Below are 23,510 nucleotides of genomic sequence, written 5' to 3' on the forward strand. Positions count from 1 at the left end.
GGCGTAAAACATCACTGTTGAGGGCTAGGAAGGCACACGAGGAAGGTTTTGTTGGTGCCGTTCCCGTGGTGTGTCTGTGTTTCGCTATTCGGTAGGCGAACGGCTACTATCGACCAATAATCAACCAGTCGGCAGGAGAAAGTATTGGCACGGTTCGGTAAACATGTGTGTTACAAAATGATTAACGAAAAGATTAAAAGATCGAGTAGAGGGAGCGTAAAGATGGGACGGTGGAATTATTATTAGCACCGAATTGCTAACTTAAAGAGCATCGAAGCTTTTGGTTTCTTGAAATGGATATTAGGTGCACATATACCAAACGATTCAGAAGTCTAGCCGCAAGGAACTGCGGCAATAAATAGCAAGATGTAAAGATTGTTTTAAATGTCTACAGTTAATGTTGAAATATATTTAAAAATTCAGAACTCTCAGGATCGCCGTGCGTCTTTTGTGTAAACTAGTCGATTGCCCCCGTTACAGGGCTACGCAACAAAACTCCGGGGTTGTGTAGATATCATTTCGGGAAGCGCTCCGAGCATACTCCATCATTCCTGCAAGGTGCCTATTGATTCGCCCTACCGCATGGCCCGTACATCATGCATTTGCTTACATTTTCGTGCAGCTCCTCATTTGAGGAGAATCGGGAATTTCAGCCTAAACCAATTGGTCGTAATTCGCCGCCAACCGTGGTTTGTCTGCATCACCGAGAATCTGCAAACAGTGAGCATTGGGAAGACCACGTTTTCGATCTGAAGCCAAAGCACTCCCACCGAAAGGTCCTGCAGGATTGCCTTAGGTTTCAACCGGAAATCGCGTGAAGTGAGATCTGGTCGATCGGAAGCTTGCTGTCGTGGTTATAAAGACTCGATCACTGGACTGGACCGGCCAAGTCTTAATGCTAGCGTATGCATCAGCTCGCAGTTGCGCTTGATGCACTCGTCTAAATTTTGGGCGCTGCTTCTCGATTCTATCACTCTGATCCACGTAGTACTGCTGCTCAAATCGTCTGGACGATGGATCAATGAGTTGTCTCCTCATATTCTCGGGGAGTAATTTGCTCAGCTTCGGCTACATCAGCCTGGTCTTGATATTGTCAGTGTGCGTTCACGACGCAGGGCCTTTCAGATGCCGTACGTCCATCCTACTTTATTTGAAATTAGGACTGGTAAGCACTGCTGAGAATTCCGGTGCTACGGTTTTGCAGGACAATATCACACGTTTGTCTTCATTAATTGTTGACAAAAATGCCACTGAAATGCTCGTCTGAAGAGTAGTTATGAATTGTAATGACTCATTTATTTGTAACATTCTGTAACCAAACAAGTATTTCAAGTCTCCACTTTTAATTACACTTCTTGGGCATCACAAACTCCACAGATCTTTTCTAGCAATTTTTGACATCAAAGACTTTGTTTTACCTCCGTAACTGGAGATATATGTAATTCAGCATAAGTTACGGAAATTTCGCAACAAAAAGCAAGATAAAAAAATCCGGAGGACCACCAACTCAATGGCGAATTCCGGATCATCATGGAAAAACAAAAAAATTATCCTCCGTGATCTGAAGATTTCAGATGAGGGATCTTCCTTACTGTGACGGTGAAGGCATCGATATCCTACCTTGGATTGGGGGGACTCTGGATGCTCATCGGCGGAGCACAGGTCCAGGAGACTATGAATATTCAGGCCTTACCTTGGGTAGGAGGACATTCAAACCTCTTGGAGTATTGAACACTAGATTAAGCTTGTTACAAGTCTAAATCTTCAACTTTACTCTTTTTTTCCATCCATTAGAAGGAGCCGACATGACCTAGCATGATGATCAACTCCTGCCAGAGAAACGATAAAATTGGACAATTTTTTTTGACAAACTCTTAAATAGCTTAATGCTTCATTCTATTTCATTATGATGTTTGTCTTGCAATGAAATGACATGGAATATTGTACAACGCTTGAATGTTCTGCCATGCGTGGAATGTTAACTACAAGCACTGACACACAATCAAACAGAGGAGGACACACGATAACTGCAAATTAAAAGAAATGCTTTCGCCACAACTTGTGCGTCTAATGCATGTGTAACATTGTCCACGATGTCCGAGTCCACGATGAGAAGCATGGGCCGAGGTTAGAAATGTTCCCATTCGATTCACCCAGACCAAACCCGGCTCAGAATAATACCGACAATAATCGCGATCGCGTTCGCATATCGAGTCCAATTTTCTTCAATCCCTCCCTCAACCCGATTGCTTCGCTCCGGTCTACTTCCCGCTCCAGATGCCAGATCGAGCGGTATTTGCTCGCAATGCAAACAAGTACCGTGGTGGACGCGCTGTGTTGGTCAAGATCGATAAAGTTGCAGGCTGTTTGGGATTAGCTGCGAACGGGGAATCAATTCCAGGAGATCAGTCCGCTTATGTCGATCGAGACACATCTGGATTCGTTTATAACGATCGACTCATGCGCGCGCGCCGGTCGCAGGAATTTCCTGCAAACGGGGACCACCTTCACCAGATCAGATTGCTGCTTTCACTCGGATAGGATAATGGCCACATCGTCGTAAAATTGCATCTCGCAAGGCAACCGTCGGCGATCCTCGGGTGTAACCAGTGGTAGCACTGCTTTTGATCTTGCATTTGCTCCACATCTTCCATTGCTTGCTAGCATTCTCTCGATTAAAGGTTACACCAACAAACAGTTCCAACCACACCACACACCCATTCCCCCCTTTTCGTTCAGATCATGTACGCGCAAGTGTCCGCGCTGGAGTAGAACGCAGCAACAGCAGCATAATTATTGTTTTATGCTCAGACACAGAGTGCCCTCGCCGTACGCCCTCGTGCACTAACACTATGTTTGTGTGCTACCGTTATAACTGCATGTTTGTTATTGCAGCCGCGTTGTGCGCCTTGTTCGCCCCGCACGCGAGTGGTTTATGAGGTTCATGTGCGTTTTTCCTTGTTTCCCGATTTCCATGCTCTATGATTATGTGGTGTATTTCCATTTCCACACCGTCTGGGCTTCGTCGGCACTGGATCACACCACCCCCTATAGGAAACAATACGCTTGCAATCGGACTGTAAAGGGGGAAGGGCATAATGGTTTCAGATTGAACTCCACTACTCCCGGGTGTTTGGGTGTTTGTAATTCTTGCATCGGACACTTTTTCGGTTAAGACGAGTGAGACTTTAACATGTGTCAGTGTGTGGTGTGCGGAGTCTCCACAAACCTACAATAATCTGTTGGAAAATCTTCTGGGGGGGAATATTAAGGCAGGGACGCTTTTTCCGCGGTTAAATCAACGCACGGTCGAGTGGGTTCGATGCAAAAGTCGACACAGACGTACATGTGTGTAGCATTTCCTTTACGGGGGATTTATTGTTGTTTTTTTTTCGGGCTGTTTCTTTTGGATTTGTTTAGCACGTGGCCAGTAAAAAACAACTAGGTCTATGTTATTAGCGATCACGCAATCATTTTCCAACAGAAAAAAATAGGAGTTCAACGCATGAATTCTTTTAACTCTATTTTATAATGATCGTGACGATTAGTTCTACTGTATATTAGAAGGGAAACGTAGAGAAATACAACAATAATAAACTTGCAGTGCAATGAGGAATCCAAGAATGTTGTCCAGAGAAAGCGAGAATCAACTAGAATATTGGATCAAAAAACTGTCGAACGCCAGGGGTCGGCAATCCCCAAAAATCCCATTATCAAGGCATCAGATTGTTTTACTTACTTATGCAGTCGTGACCTACTGCAGAAATCGCTCTCGGTCCAGTTCCGTCGTCTACCAATCCATTATCCCGATCTTACTAGCGGAGGCATCAACGCCATCATGCTATTTTAATTTGGGCCTACCACGCCTCCTCTGTCCATGTGGACGACCAAAAAAAAAACTTTACAGGCTGAGTCGTCCAGCATCAGATTATTTTTCATACTACGAATTTAAAACAGCTCGCCAACTGTGTCATATCTGTTTGTGCACTTGGACGCATAAATCTATGTCTAAATCCTGTACCTATAAATTCCTTTATTTGTCAGCAGGATCATTGAGCATTTTGAAAGTGCGTAGATCACTCGTTCTCGAGCATTTAAACCATTGCAATTCGGTTGAGAATTTTTGGGAGAAATTGAAGCCAAGTATACTAACAGGACGGATTTTACACTGCTGTGAGATGGCGTAGTGACGGAGAAGTTCTAATAAAAAACTTTCCAATTCAAATTCTGAACTAATCAATGAGAAATGGGTTGAGAAATTAACGTTTTTTATTCGTTTTCGTATGTTATCTTAAAATGCTTAATTTGAAGAGGCAAGATGAAACAATATTAATTTGTGGATTGTAATCCTTAGTCAAATCATACTTTAAACTGTTAGAACTGGCCTTGTTGAAATACCATGGATTTTATTGATTTTTTTTTTTTGATTTCAACTGTTCCAAAACAATAAAGACTTCGTCAACTTCGTTGAAAAAGTAATGAAATGCTTAGAAAAATTTAACGGATTCTAACAGCTGTGTCGGCCTCGACACAGCAGGAAACCGGAAACAATTTCCTTCCGGATCGTTCCCCCGTAGTGAGGACCTACTATCCAACTACTTAGTTATCAGCAATTTTAGTAAGCCATCCGATAGCCGGGGGGGATCTAGAAGGTCGGTAATGCATGAACAAGAAGAAAATTCTTATAAATATCTTTCAAAAGTAGATTATAGCTATGTGAAATCATTGCACATTGGGAGCAATTTTATAAAAAAAAAATGATGGCTCTTTGCCGTATGGTCAACACCGCTTGTGTTACAAATTACAATTTTTAAAAGGCCAAATTTCATCCTTAATTTTTGTCTTATCCCGGGCATACTCGGTTAAGAAAAAGGCTTATTATTTTTGTGCTTAATTTTATTTGGTTGGTCTTTTCCGAGAAAAGTGTGCGTTGGTTTAATTTATAGAGATTTTCCGTCCTTTGATTTAATTCGTCTCTATGTGAAAAGTGTGCCGACCCCTGCCTGTTCTCTCTACAACGACAGTCGATGCCAGTAGATCCGTAGTAGATGGGTTGATAGTTTCGGCTACTTAAATTTTTTTTCATACTTGAATAACAAAACCAAGTACGAAGGAATGGATCCGAACGAGAACTGGTACCGAGTCCTGTTTGCCTGTAAGATCTTTAACGCTTTCACACACACCATCGTAACGTTCCTTTCGAGTGCCGTATTAAGAGGAATAAAGTCTTTCCAAAGGTGCACTATTGCTTCTGAAGGCGAATACAAGCCAGGGAAAAGGTGCGTGGTGCCCGTCATCTGACATCTGTCAACGCACAATGACAGCCCTAATGACCGTGCCTTCTATCCATGGTCTTCTGCTAACTGCACAGTGGAAAACGTTGCTGTAATTCCAACAATGAGTCTATTTGGATACTAGTCGCCACGACCATTGCACTACTGTTTTAATTGTTTGATTACAGGTTTGTGCGCCTTGAAGTAATCTAATTAGTATTCCACGAAAATTGAAGCACAAATAAAGCAAACCAAACATACGTACACCCGTATCCCTGTTTTACTGCTTCTCTGAATTTGTGGCACGCATCACTCACAATTTCCTTTTTATGTGTTACGACCCGGCGTAATTTACGTCGAAGGTGAACTTTGTGCGCACAGCCGTACTCCGGAAGTATTTACTCGTTTTGCGCTCTTTTCGGGATTGACGATCGCGCACATGCCTCCACTGCTGATGAGAGAAGATCGCAGCACAACATCATCCGTTGGGGTTTCGGGATCGGTCCAAATGCCCCTGGAAGTAATGGTACAGAACACATCATCAGCGTGCACTTTATGGGTACCAGAAGTACTCATGCATCTCTTAGCTGGTTAAAGATATCTTAGACTCCAATGGCCAATTATTTTGTTCCTTCCTCTCTCTCTCCCCCTCGAATTGAATGTCAGAATGGAAGCATTGGTGCCTTAAAGGAAGTAGCTTGATTATAGACCATAATCCACCGTGGAATCGCTATCGTGATCTTGATGGTTTCGAAGCCAAGACCAAGAGCGAACGTTTGGTGCTTTACGCCTTCACCCTTAACCAAGCTCAATTTCTACCACCTCGCTGCGTGCATGTCTCTCTCTCTCTCGTCCCACTTCACCCTTGTTGGTGTGTGTTGCGGTGGCGTAATTAGCTAATAAAACTCTCATTTTGCATCATTTCAACACTCCGTGCCCTTACCTTACGTACCAGCAAATCAGCCTCCTCGTGTCTTGCATCAGTGCTCTGGTGGTACTTCCAATGTCAGAATGGGGGTGCGGTTTTGCACCTCTGCGCCATTTAATGCGATACGCGTGCGTTTGTATCGAGGGTTGTGTCCAGAGCGCCCGTGACTGTAGCTAGCCTGTGTGCCAGATTTCGGTGTCTGTTTCGATAAAGATAATTGGTAGGAAATGATGATCGTATTTCCCTAGGATTTTGTTGTAGTACTCTCTGCAAAAACAGAAAAATCCATTCGTTGTTCCTTGTGTACGTACCACCACTGGCTTATGTATCAATCTCGACTGCTACAATTCAATTCTCGTTTCGTGCGGTTGATCCCAGCGCACACATCCATACACGGGAGAGGCTACAGAAAATGGGTCAGAACCGTTCGAGGACGACATCCGCGTGCCCTGATGTGCCCGGTGCCCGCCCGGATCGGTACTCCCTTTACCGCAAACCGAGGTGAACTTGCCTGCTGGAGGATGGCGATGGAAAGCGTGCAGAAGAAAGAAACCTCCAAAAGCCCTGCAATATCCATTAAGGTGTCAGGGTTGTTTGGTGGCGCGCGCGTAGTTAGGAAGGTGATTTATTCGCCATTTTTGCAAGCGGTGCAGCAAAACCACGCGCGGTGTATGCATTGGATTGTGGTGGTGGTAGGGATCACTACAATGCCTTCTCCTCTGTCGTTTTCTCTTCGCGCAATTTTCGCAATCTGCGCGAATGTTGTGTATGTGCGCGCGCGCGACATTATTACGCGTACGTGTGCTGTAGAGCTCTCGGATGTGTCTTGGGCTTCTTATTGCTGCGGATCGAAAGAAAAGAAGGCACTGGAGAGGAAGCTGCTACGCGCAGGGGATGCATTATTGGGGGTTGTTGGGCTTTCGCATATAAATCAAGTAGCCAACCAACCACCCTAGAAGGTAGGAAGAGACGAAGGGAAGTCGTACACTAGGGCCCTGTCTGTACCATAGGTTATACAGATGGTTAACCGCTCGTTTTGATCATCGGAACCGGCACATTCGTGCGCGTACCTTTATCTAATTAAGTATGACAATAATTGTCAAAATAAAGTGAAGTATTACCACGCCTGACCTGCGCGGTTGTGCAGGGGTTCAGGAAGTTGATTGGTAGTAGTTTATACCGGTCGGTTTCGCTCTTAGGATCAAAAGGTTTCCCACTAAATCACAATCGGCAGGCTAGAAATTCAAATCTCTGGAGTTTTTCGCGTCGTGTTCGAACTTTTTGGGTTTTTCTGCTCCACATCGAAAGTCCCGAAAGCTGTGTAAGGACCTGTGCACAGAGTAGCGAAGCGGTGAGTCAATGTCGAGTGTGTGAGGAATCGGTCCGGCATATTCGGTGAATGGCTTCACCTTAATATGTCGTACACACATAACCTTCGCGTTCGCGGTTCGCAGTTGCGGTTTGCTGATTCTCTTCATCTTTTGCCCCGCAACACGGCGTAGTCGCTTTTCCTTCCTTCCTCACAAACGTACACCTTGCATCCATCGCACACACAGACACACACACATCTCCCATTCCTTCGCCATCGGATACGCGACGTTCTAGCAGCTGGACAGAGTGCGAGACTTCTCGAGGTGGTATCGTGTTTGTCGGAGGGGTGGTAAGCACGTAAGCGCTGGGAGGCCCTTTTCGCAAAAGACGTCATCAGCGGGTGTACTTGAAAGGGTTTTTGATCCACTCGAGCATATTCGTGCCAGTGTCTTGTTCTCGCTACTGCATCGTTTTCGTCTTGTTCGCACCAGTGTTACCAGTTTTGACGATCGCACTTGTCATTTGATATACTTCGAACCGGTAACCGGGGCGAACGAATGAGCGACAGAGCCCAGCAGATGGGGGAAGACAGAGAGGTGGAGGGCACACTGGTGACTTCCAAAGTCCCTTTCCCTGATGCTGTTTGTATTGTTGTGATGCATTATTATTTAACTTTGGCATACATTTTTGTGGTTTTCTTTTGGGTTGAGATTTTGTTTCCAAGATTTTTGTTTGTGTGTTTGCCTGTCAGTAGGCGCACTGGAGTGTGATCCGGACTCGTCAGTTGGTTGTGTGCATCGCAAGCTACGGTAGCATGTGCCTGCTGGTGACTGTTGGATCAAAAATTGGCCAAATAAAAAGGGAAGCCCAAAAGGCAAATAAATGGATTGATTGCTACGCACCGCTACTGCTACTGCTGATGGCTGTGAGAAGTAGCAGAAGCCATACAATATCCAATATGACAAGATGCATCAAAACATGACCGTATCACGGGTGTCGTTTTTTTGGGTGAGGCTGTAACATTACTCGCGATAATGTTTGTTGTGTGTAGTAAAGGGTGTCCCCGATAGTATAAGCACGATTTCTAAATGACGTTTCTAGTTAATGGATGACGTAAAACAGCTGATTCTTGATATGATTGATTGTTTACATTCAAAGCTACTAGTTAGTCCATTGAAACATTTTTTTTTCTAATATTTCTTATCTTAAAATGCGAGGCATATCCGTCGAAAAGCGCAAAAGCATTGTGCATCGAATGGTGCTCGACACCTAACATTTCGCTAAGTCAATCCGCGAAATCAGAAGGTGTGAGTATCGGAACCGTACGAACCGCCATCCGAAAGTTTTGGGAGGAGTTCAGCTTCGAGGATGCGCAGAAGTTCTGGTCCTGTCGATTAACAGTTGAACCGGAAAATAGCAAAAGCGTTCAAGCACAGAAAGGATAGTTCCATTCGCGCTGTGGCTCGAAAATTGGATACATTTGGGGCTGCTGTCTCGTCAATCCTCATGCATCGTGATGGACGATGAGTCGACGATGATCCAAATTTTGACTACTAAACTCTTATGAGTAGTCAATACTACACCGTGCCGGAAAGCACGGTGGATGTCCAAGAAGTCGACAAAAAGACTGGAAGAATGTGTCGAAAATCGTTAGGAACAAATCTGTGCTGAACCTGATGAGAGGCTGATCAGGGGCCTGATTGTCAAAGCCAAACGGAAAACTTTCCGATGGAAAGACTATAACCAAACGGAAAGCCAATTAGTATTATGGTCCCGTTAGAGTCGACGAATGTTTCGTCGACTTTTTGCGTGAATTCATATCTTTACGGATTGCTTTGATCATACATTTACAGATGATTTCATTCGAATTAAATCTATCCTTAATTGCTAATTTTGACTAAAATCAGTAACTGATGAATCAGTTTGGTTTAATAATATACCTTTTGCGGTGGAAATTTTTTCATGGTGGACTCCCGTGGTTCTTGCTTCAGAATAATTCCTGCAAACCACCAAATAAAATCACTAAAACGACTTCAAAGTGATTGTCATAACATATCCACGCAAAATATATACACTTTTCTATCGATTAATCGATTAAAGATGGTTTTTATGAATGCAAACTATACTTTCCGTTGCACTTGACTGACGGAAAGCTTTTGGTCCAACGCGCGTTTCCGTTTGGCTCAGGCAATGTAAATTTTTGACTTTCTGTTCTACAAACATCTTTCATCGACTTTTTAACGTCTGATGTAGTCAATCGAATAGCCAAACGGAAAGTCATAATACCAAAGTGACAATTATGTGACGTTTGAGAAGACGTTTGGGTTTCACAATCAAGCCGCAGATCAAAAGTGCGAGCATTAGCATACGATTGAATTTTTAATTATTTGTTTTTGTTTGGGAATAGTCTAGAACACACCACAATCACTGTTTATCAAATAAACATTTAGTTTCTGCAACTGGTTTTATTTTTTGTCTAATTTTTTTTATCGTGCTTATACTTTCGGAAGCACCCTTTAATTGGCGATACACAAAATTGTGGGTTTCTACTGCATTGAAATGAAGTTGCTGGTGTGTTGTACCCTGAGACATTCGGAGCACAAGTTGACATTCTGTCACATATCAATGTATGACATTTGAGAAATGTTATAGTGCTATGAGAGAACTCTGTCCAGCTTCAATTGCTTTACAAGATCGAACTTGACACTCGCAACAATGGTCTTAGAATTGTTTGTAGCCAATCGTCAGCACACACGTTTATTAACATTTTTTTTCTCATAGAAAAAGGTCCGCAGTACGCGGAAGCCGCTTCCTTACTGTGCTGCCCAAAGCCACAAACGCTCCGTGCTGCTGCGTGCCGCCGCACATAATTTAATAAGCTTTAATTAACGTCAACAATTATTAAAGCAATTGATTGACAACTGCTCTCGGTGTGCATGGAAAAGCGAAAGCGAACTACCAGCTATTGTAAAGGGGATAAAGTCGGAGCCCTGATGGAGGCGGAGGTTCATTATGCAGCCACAAACAAACAGCAACTGCCAGCTCCAAACGATCGTAAGGCCAACCGATTGACCCAGCGATGTTCTCCGATCGCGTGCACGTACAACGTTTCTCTAGCAGCGGCCATTTTGTTCTAACACGGTGTACCGGCTCAAGGAGCCTGTGCGAGTAGAGATTTCTGGTCCATTTCCGTTTTGCGACGGGTGTTCGATTTCCGAGGGACACACACACACACGCACACACGCACGTCGAAAAAAAAACAGATAATTACGGTTCACCACGCTCTAGCGGCACAAAATCTTTCATCACAAGCAAGTTGTCTGCGGTTTTACAATAACTGCGGGGACGAGTGCGATCGATATCGTTCCCTCGGCGTACGCACCGCTACACGTCAGAACGCCATGACGATAAACGATGATGCTAGGAGAGTTCCTGCTAGGACTAGTACCGTGACGACCATGCCATGCTCCATGGTTAGGGAGGGAGGGTGGAGGTGGCTCGTTGCAGCAGCAGTCATCGCTGTCATTGTGGTAGCCTTCCCGGCTGCCTCCGGCCGAAATTGTACTCTCACAATCGTTTGGCGTGTTGTGTCTGGTGGCGTGCGTACCGCTGGCATGTTGTGCCCCTCGAGAGCTGCCGCCTCGAGTCTAGTTTGGGTCGGTTGGCAAGAGCTTCTAAAAATATCTCGAGCGGAAAGCAACACCCGAGCACCCGAGTCGATCGCTCTGTTGCTGCGTGTTTCCCTCGTTTGTCGTCAATCGTTTTCTAGATGCGCGCGGTTTCTTGTGTTTCGCTCGCTCGCACACCGTTTTGTCTTGCCACAGTTCGGATAGGATCAGTAATTTGCACTTCTCTATGCAGGAAAGGAATGTTCAGGAGCCGCGCAAGGTGTTGGGAGGTTGTGCGGGGAAGGCATCTTGCAGATGGATGGAGTGCGGGCTGGTCGAATGAAAAGTGAAATTATATGGCCAACAGTTGTTGCGGCGGAAGATGAGCAAATGTTTTGACGAGAGGAGACTACGGTAGTATTGAAAGAACTTGCTTGTAGGGATTAGTTTTCCGTTAAAAATGTCTCTTCAAGCGTACTCTAAGGAATTGTGTTCAAAAAATCAATTTAAATTGATAATTCAATAGTTCTTAATTAGCTGTGGGACTGGCCGACTCGCCCAACATTTTAAAAATTGCCATAGGCCCACCGTAGGGAGTTTTGCATTAGCCTCTCCAAAACATATGCCCACAAGAAACATGAGCTCGAAATAATGGCCGACGCTCAATAACCGATTTGTAAAACGTTTTGGTGATAGCAGAATTTCTTCGGCCTCTCGCTGCGAGCCGCACGGTGGCCGTGGAGAGCACACATTTCCGCCCCGATGGGAAATTAAGACCAATCGAGGATGGGCCATGGGATCGGTTTCGCTCCAGATTCTCATCGGCTCGATGACGCACGCGGTGAACCGAATGTCGAAATTCGGCAAAGAAAATTCGATTGAAATAGATCTCTCCGCACACGGGGGAAAAACGCGGTTGCTTGTTGGACGAGCGAACGACGCGCCCCCCTCCCATATTGCTGGGGCAATTTTCGGTATGGAAATGTTTGGCGAACGCGTTCCACTGGTTGGAGGATGGATGTTGTGTGTGCCATTCTTTTTTTTTTCTCACCCAACTTCCCCCAAACTTGTTTCCATTTGCATCCCATCCCGACGATCTTCGGAGAAGGGATGGAAGTTAGACTTTTTTTGGACAACTCTTGCCGCATTTTTTCGGAACCAATGCGTTATTATTTCCGCGTGTGTGTTGTTTGTTGGGTGCTGGGGTGTGGCACGAGGTCGAAGTGAGAAAGAAAAATTGCCCATGCACGCCTGTGGTTGCTGATCGGTAGTTAAATTTAATCGAACCTTGTGCAGACAATCTTTCCACCATTTTGTCGTGGAAGATTTCAAACCAAAAAAAAAAAAAAAACGTTGGTGGTATGCAGAAATGTATACAGACACACTGCACATTCCTAGAATTTTTCTCGTCCCTGTATACATTCGGGCGTGGTGTAATGGAAAATTTTCTCGTACGATCGGTCACCTGGTTGTGATCTAATTTAGCCGAATGACAGATAGACTTTCCCGCGCTTGTCGGATTTTGTGTGAATAAGTGGACAACAGCAGTGTGTGTCTGTAGTTTTGCGTCCATTTCCCGGGCAGCAGCACTGCGTCAGCCTACGTCAAATTCCGGACCGAATTCTTGAGGTTGTCGATCGGTAGGTAAATGTACCAAACATCATCAGCATTGGTGCTCGTTCGTGCCGTGGTGGGCGGGCGAGCGAAGTAAAAGACACGTGCATGCTTCACCCGTACATGGTGTGTGGTGTCCGCGACCCGAACTCTTTATCATCATTGATCAACTGTTTGATTAATGTTTACGATGCCGTGCCTGCTGTGGTAGACATTTGCTCGAGAGCATTTTATTCGTACATCAAACAAAGCTCAGCCTCCTTAATTTTGATTACATTGAAATGATAGCTTTGCACTAGGTCCCAACCAACATGTTTCACATTTTGTCGCGCATTTGTCCACGTACGTCGAACGGAAAGTCCACCACCGGGCGAGAGTTGTGTGACAATGTGACGTTTAGAACATTTCCTTCATTATCATGTAGTAGGTATAGGACGTTTTAATGAGCTGTAATTAGAGTGTCGAAGCGTAATCGTATCCAGATGGGCTCGCTTCCTCAGCTTTTAACTCGAAACGTACGAAACTGTACGACGGCGGCTCTACTTACTTGCGCAAATGTCACAATGTTAACGCGGCAGAACTTGCCAGCCGTTATCGTTGCCCTGCGGTGTGACTGTAGGATGATGCGTAGAAAGTACTTCCGTATTGCGATCGGTTCGTCATACCAGGGGCAATTAAAGGCGGAATCGCTAATGGTGGCATTCTGGAAAGTTGTTGGTTAAAATAGTAGGTTTTCTTATTTTAAACTGTGTACAATACTCTGTCTGGAAAGAAGTAGCGGATGTCACCTCCTCCGTGAGTTGATTTCCAAGATACGAGAAGCACATCATCTCGATGAAGATAGACGAGAACAGTACACCAAGATTGATAACGTTAAGGTTGTGATTACGGGACACGTAGAACAGTATCAGGCACAGCAGCAACAGACATCCTACGTACTGGATCAGTAGAATCAGACTCAGGATGCTATCCAGAAGTTGCGTACACTCGATTGCTCTGTAGTGTAGCTGAACAATCCTCTGTAATTGGTGATGTTTTTGCCTTAGGTTCGCTGTAGGGGCGTCACACTGGAACTCTAGCAGCAGCTGATTAACGAGCTGATACAGGAGCGTATTATACCGGATCAGCATAAACAGAGAACCCTTGTACCAGAGTATGAGCGTAAAAAACGCACAGAACGGTGTGATCGACAGCCAAGAAATGGTATAGTGTACGATATTATGTCGAACATTCAGCCCGTACAGGTCCTGCATTAGCGGGAGCATAAATTCTACCGTCCGGTTAGCTGGCGATAATCTCGATTGTAGGAAATAGTGCGGATAGTTGTAGACCGGTGGTGCCACATTGAACAGCACTACGTACAGCAGGTGCAGCTTTGCATAGCTCAAACTAAACCGATGAATACTGGCGTTCACGTCGACGATCAACTGGCTGCACTGGTCGTTCTTGGTGCGAACTGAAAGTTAAGCGAAACTGGAATGAGTTTTTCCATAGCCCGCGCGGCGCGATAATGTGAGTTGCGCCCCACGAAACGCACACAGTGCCAATGTTTGCTCCAGCCTAACAATCACCTGCCGGAACGGTTCCGATTTGATGGCCAGGATGATCATCGTCAGGTAGCAGAGCGCGGCAAAGATCAGCTCGGCCACGCTTCGCACAATCGACTCGAGCGGATGGCGGTCGGAGATGCGCACCGGTTTCGGGCAGATAATGACCACGAATGCAAACAGTAGCACCGCGTACAGCCGGTACTGCTTTCGCCGATCACCCCACAGTCCGACAAGGGCAAGTATGCGCAAATTGTACGGCATCACGCGGAAGTTGTCGGATAGCGTTCGGGCGAGAAATTTTGCCATTACCGGGATGTTGCTGGCAGACGTACGCACGCTTACTGTGTGTTAAAGTGCGCTCCATTCTAAGGGCGAGTCGTTTTGATGAGTCGTATCGTCCGCCTACTAACGGCTGGGGCGTGCAATCGTGTGTCTGATGTATTATTTTACAAAATAAATTGACACTTGCAGCACCTATACTTATGAGGTGCGTGTGCTAGAGCAAAACATTAATTATGTATGCGAGGGACAGATTATGATTATGGTGGTTGACATTTGAACACCGTTTTGGGACAACACTTAACGATGTACACACGCAAAATGACACGAAGGCGGATTGAGCTGCTCGTTGTGTCGATCTTCTAGAATAGTTCTTTTAGGATAAGATAGTACGAGAATATCATTCTTAAGAGCTAAAATTGGCGGAAAGTTTACAGAATAATGTTAATCGTTGGGTAACAAGTGGGTTGTTGCATACTACTAACTTGTCCGAATGAGGCCACATCCACAATGTAGAATTTTCCGACGGTAATTCCTCGAGGAATGTAGGCATGTCGAATCATTTGCTGAAATTGTTTTTGATACGTCGGAGGGTACTTATACCAGGCTGTGTTGTAAATCGTTACAGCGACATTATGGTTCTAGAATTAAGTTAGGTTAGACATCTCGCGGATATTATGTGAAATGTCATAACAAACCTCGGTGGATAGTCGATTACCAAAATACGAAAAGCACAAATTCTCCACTGTAAGTGCTAGAAACAGCAGCAACACGTTAACTGCCCCTGAGTTGATGTTCTGCATTAAAGTTTGGGAAGAAATTAAATGGCGTCCGCGGTAATAATTTCAGTAGTTCCGTAGCCTTTACCTTTGATATGTAGAACAGAAACAGGCAGCACATCAGGACGGTGTTTGTGAACTGCACCAGCAGCATCAAATTGAGTACACTGTCCAGAAGTTTGGTACACTTGGTAGCTACCCCGTGCAGGTCAACGATTTCGGTCAAACGATGGCGAAACTGGGCCATGCCCGGCTGGAGCGTATCCAGCTCGCGGATAGCTTTCGACACGAGCTGATACTGGAGCGTGTTGTAAACGATGATACCGATAAACACTAATCCCTTAACCACGGTTAAATACGCCGTGAAGAGAAACGCGGGACAGGCCAGGATCGAGAAGATGGTGTAATCCACTATGCTGTGGCGTATGTCCATGAAGAAGAATCGAGACTCGACCGGGAGCAGAAACTCAACTGCCGCCGTACCGTTGGAGCTAAAGTACGCATGGTACGTCACAAACGCGGGCAGTAAATTGAAAATAAGAAAGTACACACCCTGCACGGTAATGTACAGCCGGCTGAAGCGCATTATTTGTCGATTGACGAGCACGACGTACTCGCTGGCACCGGTGCTTCGGTGCATTCGATCTGCGAAGCGAAGCAGAGCAGAGGGCGGTAAGCAGATAATATACGGTGTAATATACTGCAACACACAGCACAGCACACTTACGCTTATCAAACAGCTGCTGTACGGTGCCGATCAGCTGCTCGAAAGGTTTCCGCTGTATGGCAAAGATTGCCATCATGAGGTAATTGTTGTAGCAGAAGATGAACTCGGCCGTGCTGCGGGCGATCGAATCGAAACTATCACTTCCCGTGCCGAGCACAATCTTCGGTATGATTAGCAGCAGTATCGTGCCGACGAGCATTAGTGCGAAGGAACGCTTACGGCGCGGATCACCCCACAGGCCGGAGTATTCCAGTAGCCGAAGTCCGAGTGGCATTACGGTGAAGTCAGTTGGCTCGGAACGATAGTTGGGTGGCTGCTGCAGCATGGTTTGTGTTAGTCGTCGGAACATGTTTGATTTACGATAGGGACGGTTTGATACTGGTGGACAAACGAACCGTTTGGAACTACTGCGAAGTCAAACATGTTGCGTCACACATCCACCGACCATCCTCCGGATTGGACTATGGACGAACGGTGTAATGGTGGATGAAGTTATTATTTGTAGAACACGCAACACGGTGACTAGAATTAGTATGATTATGACAAGCAAGGATATTGTACCCTCTATTTAAAGGCGTTATCGTTGAGGTCCTTTGAGGCCTCCTTTGAGGAATTAACTACAGTTAATTTTTATTGAACTGATGCACTATTACAGGGATATTCATACACGTAGAACTCTGCTAGTTTGATTTCCTCAATTTTGAGACTCTCGTTTGTGAAATTACAACTTTAAAATGTGATTATAGTTCCACCAGCCGTGGGAAAAGTTCTGACAGGATTCTAGTAGGGAATTACCCGCAGTACAGGCCGTGTGTTTATCACTCTGATGTAATCGATTCTTCTTAACACTCTTTGTGAGCTCGCCGTTGTGGTAGTTTGTCTCCGAATGTTGGAGATGTAGCGAGCACAGGGCTACGCCTAGAGTGTTCCGTCACGAGTCTCCCTGGTTGGGCAATATGTATTCGTTCTTTGCACCCTGGGCCAGTTGCCGGTTGTGCATGCTCGCCTCTGCTAATAATAGCTTAATTATTCATTCCGATCTGAAGAGAAGTGCGAGCGATTTGCCTTCGAAGAAATGATCCAACCGAACCCCGGTCGGTGATGTTCGTTTCGGGTAATAAAAGTTAAAGGTTTTTCTGATAACAAGATTCAGGTTTTTATTTGGGATGAAATGAGCACGGCAATTAAAAGTACATTCGCGCATTCAGTTGTTTTTTTTTGTAGCGCGAAATCGTTCCGCTGCTGCAAAAAAGGGTTGTGTGTGTGTCTGAGAATTCGACGGCAGTAAGCTGCCGATCCATCCGCTTTGCCAATGCCACACAGGTGGGCGGAAGACGACGACAAGCTTCCGCTGGTGACATGCGAATCAAGGGTGTGAGGGAATGGGTGCTCACAGAAGGCACAGAATAAACAACAAATTAAAAAAAAGGAAAGAGGTTAAACCCGACGAATCGGCTGTGCAAAATGAGTACTCGCAAACGACGTCATTAGCTCTGGGAAGCGGGCAACAAACAAAAAAGCATTAGCGGACGTACTGCTCTCTGCTGCTAGGTGTGACTAAGCGGATTGATTTTTCTTCTACGCCTGAACCAACCATCTCTGGTGGGGGAGGGGCGCTTCCCGTTTTTCCTTACCAGAGTTGTTGGAACAGAGTTCACTAAATGTTCAGACAGAGGATTACGGGTTTCCTATAGCGCCTGGCAATTCACCTTCGTCATCATCAGCTCAGCAGCCGAACCGCGATGCGATGTGCTTTAGGTGGGCATCACAGTGGAACCGATTCACGTTTCCTCGCCCGATTCTCCCGCAGCCACGCGCAGATTATTTGCGCACGGTCGACAGGAACGCCTCCGGGGGTCAGGTTTATGATCTACGATGCAGTGCTCAGTCGCTGTGCCTTGGGTGGTGGTGTTGGAAAGTGATCATCCAGGGGGGCCCGCTGACAGACAGGACTCAACTTTCAGGGGAGACTTTGCGGAGCTAAAGCTGAGGATCAGTTGGTGGCACAGTTGGTTTTTGGTGGTGTACCTTATAGGCGACAATGGGTAGGTTGTAATATCATAATAAATTGCCCCAAATGGTGGAGAATTAGTTGGGTTCTCGATCGTGTGAGTAAGTCTGGTGTGCGAGCACCTGGCAGAATATCGCCGGACACAAAGCGCTTCCCACAGGTGCGTGATGCGACCGCATCCGTAGGTGGGAAGCAGGTAAATACTGTCCCATCTCTTACGATTGGATTAATTAAATGTCCATATTTATGTGTATCGTCTCGTTTGGAATAGGGTTAATATTTATGTCCTAAAGCTCCTTTTCTTCTGCACAACACTACCGGTAGAAACCGGTAAGTTACGGTACAGAAATTTTGCAACAATACCTCACCGGATGAGGCCCAGAATCGTCATCAAAGTCTGTCTCGGGGAGTGTGACTTTTTTTTCCTTCTCTGCGTGATGGCGGCGTTAAAATGATCCATTCAAGTAGTAACCGGCACCATTCAGGTTATCTTTATCCCGCAGCGTAAAGTGTCTCATAAAAATGAGCTCTCGTCTCTCCAGCACCCAACAGCCCGTCTGCTTCGTAAAAAGGCCCGGGTGGTAGGAGTAATTTAAATAAAATAAGCTTCAACACACTGTCATCGTACGCTTATATGGGCAGACGCGTGTAGATCAAAGTGTGGCTTTGTATTTTCGGCCCGATTTGTTTGTTGGTCGTTTGCTGGGAATATGGACGTGTCGGTCCCACGGGGTTTGATCCGTGAACTTGTGCCTTCCTCCGTGCAAGAAGTTTCATTTTCGATGCGATGCGATTGTGGTTTGCATTTTTCATCACGTGCGTGTCTTTTATCAGACGGTTGCGATCGGATTTCTTAGGTGCTGCTGTGAAGCAATAAGCGTTGAAGAATCGGTTGCTTTGTCCGGTTTGGGTGTTTTTGTTTGCGGAAGAGGAAAGGATTGTATAACGTTTGACCTCTACTCTTTGGTCTTAATAATGGAACATCTCTCTTCGGAGTTCTGATCTTCGATGGGGCGTGATCTTCGGACCTCTCGCTGTACGAATTAGATGAGGACAATAAATTAATAAATGTCATAAATACAAGTGTTTTTTGTTTTTCTTGCCGACCTCGCTATCTCTTGATGGTTTGCGAAGCATGTATCATGTTTGTGGACACCATCAAGCAAGCATCTTATAAGAAGGATTCTGTAAACATAAATAGTTCTAAAAAACCTTTCTACCATTCCATTCCATCCAAGCGGGTGCGGGGTTCGTTTTAATTTGGACGAGCGAGAATTCGTTGTGAAAACACGACGATCAACTGGCGGAGGTCTACGTGTGTGGTGCGGCTCAGCATGATGTGACGAGTGTCTCTCTCTCTCTAGCTTCACCCTGATAGTTTCGTTCCAGGTCGTCCCGGAGGGAAATGAAAATCGTGGGCGATAATAAAGTATAAATTTTTGACAAGCAGGAAGTAATTCTTGAGTTCGCTGTGTCGTCGTTGTAGAGTGGTACTGCCGTGGCTTATCGAATCGTGACCACTTGTTTCTGGTGTTTTTTTTTTGTTGGATGCGAAGGAGAGCCGTTGCTGGGCGGAAGTGTACGCAAACGAAAATGAATTAGTGCAAATTGTGTGAGGCACGAAATTAATTTGTCCCGAGTTTAGCTGCAGTCGACTTCGAAGCGGCGGCGGGTGGCACCTCCCGGTTCAAAAGGCCAACCGTGTCGTTCAACGCCATTTTTGAAGTAATTTCTCTGCTGTGGAGAAGCTGCGGTGTCGTCTTAAATGGAGACACGTTCTACGATGGATATTAATTTCTTACGCACGAGTTTTTTTTGGTGGGTAGCATTTCAAGCAATGGGCGGTGTAAAAATTGTTTCAAATAGAAGTAAAATTTGGAGAAGTCCGGACACGTTATTCTTTTGAAGTCTTGGTAGTTGGGTTAGATTCTCCTTTTTTTTGGGTTGAAAATTGTTAAAATACTGTTGATTTAGAATTTGGTCATTCAATCTTACGTATAGTAGAACCCTCAGCGGCGCTATATGGAATTGTTTGACACCTATGAGTAGGTATTGGAGCACTCTTCCCTCTTATGGAGTGGTTTTGGACATTATCGTGCTTGTTGGAGTTATTATCTACGATGGAGCTGCAACGTAAACAATTCATTGTGCACACCCACTTAGAAAATTCATCTTGGTTCAGGAGAAAAATTGGAAAATTCCCTTAAAAACGCGTCTTCTACTGTTGGATATGTTTTGAAACGGTTTCGGAAACGTCAAAGCATCACTAAGAGGTACATCAAAATCGTCTTTCAGACACAATGTCAGCTGACTGGAACTGGAAGATGTTGAAAGCGTTATAGGCTAACGTTGAACTTTCGGATGGAAATATTGCAAAAAAAGAAAGAAAAGGTTTCAGTATAAGTACCGTCACAAGAATCGGATTGAGTGCAGACTACCGCTCTTTTCGTGCCTCAAAGCAACTAAACAGAACTCTGAAGCATAATTTTGGATGACGATTTTTTTTTTTTGTATTTTACATCGCCACAGCACGGGGTGATATTTCCAACAAATATAAGTTCGTTTTTGCTTACAAATTTGCCCGTCAACTCATGGTATGACAGCAGTGGGGGCACAAAACACGGGTTTTTATAACAAATCGACCTGCGAACTCGACAGTTTATGAATATCAGTGTCTGGAAAAAGGTGTTTAGCTTTTTATTAAAGCTCATAAAGGCCCAATTAAGCTCTGGCCAGATTTGCCAACTGCCCAACACGCATTCTATTGGGAAAAAACAGCCACTGAAGTGGATAAACTTTGTTGTGCGACAGCTTATGAGAGCTATATCAAAAGAAAGTTGCTTAAATTCATCATATACAAATATGTTTTTCTTGAATTTTGTGATAAAAAAACAATTAAAAAAAAGCTTTCGTTTGATGTAGAAAAAATTTCTCGCTTAACAGCCTGTGTTGAGTGACCAAATTCTAAACGAATGACACTTTATTCGAAATCTTTTTTCATACAAAATCATTAAAACAAAAGCCTGACAGAGAACACCGCTCTTCATACGTTAGGACCGGGGTTCAAATCCCTGTCCTAACTGGTCTGTCTACCTAACAACGTGGTAACGATAAGTCTCTTGCGCCAACAGATGCTCAGCATGCCCTAACAGGTCGATTAAGCCAAAAAGAAAAAAAGATTGAGCCTCGCAGACGCAGGGCTCTTCGTGACATCAAAGCCAAACTAAGCACAAAATTGTCTACGAATAGAGAAAATATTTAATTTTTTGTTATGCATTTTAAATTGTGGCCACGAACCGCGGAATGACCGAAACGATCCCGACAATACGCTGGAGTGCAGTTTTCTTAGTAAAGGCTGCGCGTACGCCCGAGCATGCGAATTAGGAACATGCGCGTCCGCGTGAGCGCTTTGATGTGTTTGCCTGCCTTCGCATATTGTTTCGCGGTTTTTATTTTATCGTTATGTTTTTTTTTGCTTCTTCAACTCCCGTTGTTTAGTTTACTGGTAGCTTTTGCAATATCGCTCGTTAAACCAACGGTAACAAGCCGGCAAAGTTAGGGAAAAAAATCCTCTCCCCTCTGAAAAGAGGAGACAGCTGCGCCAGCAGGAAAGTGTGTAATACACGAGAAATACTTTCACCCCCAGGAAGAAGGTGTTGAAGATGGGCGATGATTATTAGACGAGCGTTGCGTTGCAGCTTATTTGTGCTTTTGTGATGTCGCTAAAGTGGCGTCTTTTTTGCGCCTTAGAAATGTCACAATGATTTTTCTTGCTGTTGTTGTACATAATTATTAGACAGTTTTTCTTTTGATTTCTCCTGGTGCTACTGATGAACGTGTGTTTTTTGCCGCAAAAAAAAACGAGCATGTACGCCGAGCCGAGGTGCTTTATCTAATGCCAGTTTCCTGTATTTATTTTCTGCTCAAACGTGCCTTTAATACCTATCGGTGGTAACCAAAGGGAGGTGAAGGAGTGAGAGAGTGAAAGAAAAAAGCTTAATTTTTCTTACATCTTGAACCCTCCCTGAAATTGACTTTAATTTTGGCATTTTTGTGCGTCACCGTGCGCCATTTTTTTTGGGCGCATGGAAGCGAAAAATTGGCGCAACCATTTCTACTAGCCAATTTCGGCTTTGAGTTGCCGGCTTAGGAGGTTAGGAGCAAGTTGTTTGAAGTTGAAAACATTCTTTCAAAACCGGTAGAAAACAATTTTGCATGGCATAATTTTTCCCATCTTCTTTCAAGCAAAATGTCTGCATGGTCTAATTCGCATGAGTCGACATGGCGGGGCATCCGATGCAATGACTAACTCCAGCGCTGAATGCTACTGCCAGTGATGCCCCCCGTCGGCTGGGGAAAGTGCACTTACGATGTCGTCGGTTGACTGGCGTGCAATATCGGGCCAGGGCAACACGATGGCGTCACTTGTTGCTGCTTTCTTCCAGCGTTCGAGGCGCGCGCTCTATCAATTAAAGGCATAGACACATTAATCACATTTGTACTTTGGAAATGTAGTGTGGGGCCGTACTGTGGCCCCCGCTAGAGGGCGCACAAGCACAAGAGGCAATGTCAGTAGCTCTCTAGACGAGGCTGATGACATTAGCGGAGCATATTTCACTTTCATTCAGCTAGCTTTAATGCTTTTGGAATTCAAAACGGGGAAGCTCACGATCGACGTTCCACAAGTCGGACGTTCTACAAATTGATGGTCGGCATTGTTTATTCTTATATTCAAAATGATTCTTTAGTGGGGAGGGAGAGCATTAGACGACTGCGAGACAAAGCACGACTATTGTCTGGACAATTGTCTGTTGAAAGTGAAATTCCCAGTCTGTTCTTATCATATCCGCGCGGCAATATTTTCTTTATGTTGTCCGTGTGTTGCAGTGATACAAGAAGGTTTATTGCCGCAATTGATTGGTTTTATTGGTTCCTCTTTTGGCTTATGGCTTCATCAAACGCGTTGAACGCGGTTGTTTTTTTTATTGATCTTCTTTTTTTCTTCTTCTTGCTAAAAAATGGGCTGAAGGTGAAAATCTGAGGCAAACAAACCCAACAGAAAACACTGATTCTTTATTGTGTCGGAAGTGTTTATCAGTGTTGAAAGGTCGATGGCGTGCGTCGATGAAGGTATTTGGAGACGGGTTGAAGGCACATTTGTGGTTCGACGATCTGGTCTTATCGGACAGTAGCATCAGTCATTGGCTAGCTATCTGACACTGGAAAAAATAATACCAAAACCCCATTGGGAGCATTTCTTATCGGTCTGTTGTTTTGAGACCAGTCAGCATTTTGCGCTCCTAAGTATGCAATCTTCCCAATGTGCTTTTTTTTTTTATTCTACACTTTCTCTCACATGCCAGTATTGTGGTGCTCACAAAACACACGCTTGATCGTATGCCGCCGGTGCCGGTGGTAATATTAGCCTTG

At 44.9% G+C, this 23,510-nt stretch overlaps 4 protein-coding genes across 6 annotated transcripts in view; 1 reads left to right on the forward strand and 3 right to left on the reverse strand.

Annotated features, from left to right (window-relative positions):
* The window catches only part of LOC126561524 (basic proline-rich protein-like), a 360,034-nt gene that overhangs the window by 184,123 nt on the left and 152,401 nt on the right, over nucleotides 1–23,510 (reverse strand). The window lies entirely within an intron of this gene.
* LOC126563429 (transmembrane protein 258) overlaps nucleotides 1–23,510 on the reverse strand; it is a 497,437-nt gene that overhangs the window by 19,643 nt on the left and 454,284 nt on the right. The window lies entirely within an intron of this gene.
* LOC126563496 (protein phosphatase 1 regulatory subunit 12A) overlaps nucleotides 1–23,510 on the forward strand; it is a 62,784-nt gene that overhangs the window by 4,534 nt on the left and 34,740 nt on the right. The window lies entirely within an intron of this gene.
* LOC126562245 (protein henna) overlaps nucleotides 11,827–23,510 on the reverse strand; it is a 754,155-nt gene continuing 742,471 nt past the window's right edge. Inside the window, exon 6 of the mRNA XM_050218696.1 lies at nucleotides 11,827–11,837. The gene's annotated coding sequence lies outside the window, so the exon portion shown is untranslated. The remainder of the gene's footprint in view (nucleotides 11,838–23,510) is intronic.

This window comes from Anopheles maculipalpis, chromosome 3RL, assembly GCF_943734695.1.
Source record: "Anopheles maculipalpis chromosome 3RL, idAnoMacuDA_375_x, whole genome shotgun sequence".
Lineage (NCBI taxonomy): Eukaryota > Metazoa > Arthropoda > Insecta > Diptera > Culicidae > Anopheles > Anopheles maculipalpis.